Source organism: Lactuca serriola, unplaced genomic scaffold (genome assembly GCF_051521515.1).
Source record: "Lactuca serriola cultivar US96UC23 unplaced genomic scaffold, Lser_US96UC23_V15 Lser_V15_Un173, whole genome shotgun sequence".
NCBI classification, from domain to species: Eukaryota; Viridiplantae; Streptophyta; class Magnoliopsida; order Asterales; family Asteraceae; genus Lactuca; species Lactuca serriola.
The window spans coordinates 22501-24703 of record NW_027629750.1 but is presented as its reverse complement, the minus strand read 5'-3'; positions in this window follow the sequence as shown (position 1 = coordinate 24703).

Sequence of the window (2203 nt, the reverse complement as noted above, 5' to 3'; positions counted from 1 at the left end):
ACAGTCAGGATACCTATGGGAACAAGGCATCTTGCCACACACATGCCCATCCATGAACGACCAAGGGAACGAGGCACCTTGCCACACACATGCCCATGAACGACCAAGGGAACAAGGCACCTCACACACACATGCCCATCCATGAACGACCAAGGGAAGAATGCATGTGAGGCTGGCAAGGCTGTGGTCATGGCAAGCCACACAAATTTCAGATACCTATGGGAACAAGGCATCTTGCCACACAGCACGCCCATGAACGACCAAGGGAACGAGGCACCTGCCACACACATGCCCATGAACGACCAAGGGAACGAGGCACCTTCGCCACACACATGCCCATCCATGAACGACCAAGGGAACGAGGCACCTTGCCACACACATGCCCATGAACGACCAAGGGAACGAGGCACCTTGCCACACACATGCCCATCCATGAACGACCAAGGAACGAGGCACCTTGCCAAGCGGTCAGAAGATGCCCATGAACGACCAAGGGAACGAGGCCCTTGCCACACACATGCCCATCCATGAACGACCAATGGAACGAGGCCCCTTGCCACACACATGGCCATGAACGACCAAGGAAGCTAGGCCCCCTTGCCACACACATGGCCATCCATGAACGACCAAGGGAACATGGGTAGTTCCCACACACAAATTCTTACGAACTACTAAGGAACAAGACTTCTTCCCAAAATGCATGGACTCCATGAACGACCAAGTGAACAAGGCTTGCTCCCACACACAAATTTCCATGAACGACCAAGGGAACAAGTCTACTTCCTACACAAACACTCATGAACGACCATGAAAACGAGGCATCTTGCCACACACATGCCCTCGAACGAACCAATCCCATCCTCATCGTTCTAAGGAACAAGGGCCTTGACAAACCATGAGCAAGATGAAGCAAGTCAAACGATGAAGGGAGCAAAGTGTTGTAACCGAATCCGTTTTAAGTGTTGTAGTTCCTACTTACTACATAGTCACCAGGCGAATCGCTCGTGCTCTTTCGGGTTCATCCAAGCGACTAATGAATAGCTGGGAGCCTTATCCGGCCGCCATCGCAGGCGACAGACAAAAACCCGAACACGATATATTTCCATTTCAAGGTCTATGTTCACAATGACCCACGCAAAGTTTCAACGACATTCCAACTTCATTTGAGTCGTATATCAACAACAAGTAGGGAACCGAACGCTTCAAGGCATGGCCGTGGATAGGTCACGGACATTTATGCCCCAAACATGACATTTTTATTTCAACGCCTTTCATTTATAATAAAGCATCCCTACAAAAATTTCGTGTGAATCCGAATTAATTCGAGCGAGTTATGGACGATTTCGCAAAATTATGCATCCTCGGGCAAATCAATGTCCGTCTCGTCACCAAGCTCTTTGTGCAATATGTATATATAGGGGGTACCAGGGGACTGCTCCCCATCGGCGCCCTCGGGGGTGTTCAGCGCCCAGAGCTGTCGAGGCTGGCACGCTCGAGGCCATGGCCAAGGCGCCCCGGTCTTCACGAAAACGAGGCCATCAACGCCCCCATAGACGCCCCACTCGCGTGTCCCTCGCCCCGACGTCGCTGTCCAAAAATTATGCATCACCGGGAAATCCATGTCCGTTCCCCGTCACCAAGCTCTTTGTGCAATATGTATATATAGGGTACCATGGGGTCTCATTCGCATGGGTGCCTGGACTTGGGCGATGGGCAGCTCAGAGTCATGAGGCTGTATCGAGCACCAACAAGGCAAGCCAAGCCAAGCCCCACGACCCATGAAAGAGGCCAACACCCCCAACACGCTGCCTTGATTTCTCGAACGATGGCCTGAGAAATAGCCCTGTTGCCTTGATTTTCCTCGACGCCGTGCGCATGAACTAGCCCTGTTGCCTGATTTTCTCGACGCCGTGCGCACAAACTAGCCTCCCGTTGCCTTGATTTTCCTCGACGCCGTGCGCATATTAAAAATTATGCATAATCAGGGAAATCCATGTCTGTTCCTGTCACCAAGCTCTTTGTGCAATATGTATATATATAGGGGAGCCGTGAGTGAGCATTGCAGGTGAACGCGCCAGATGGCCTTTCTCAGCGCGATCATGGGTGACGGTTGCTTAGTTCCGAGTTGCTTAGATAATACCCCTCCGAGTGGGGGCCTTGCTGTGGGGATGCCTCGTCAGGTCGCTGCGACAACAGTCCAGGG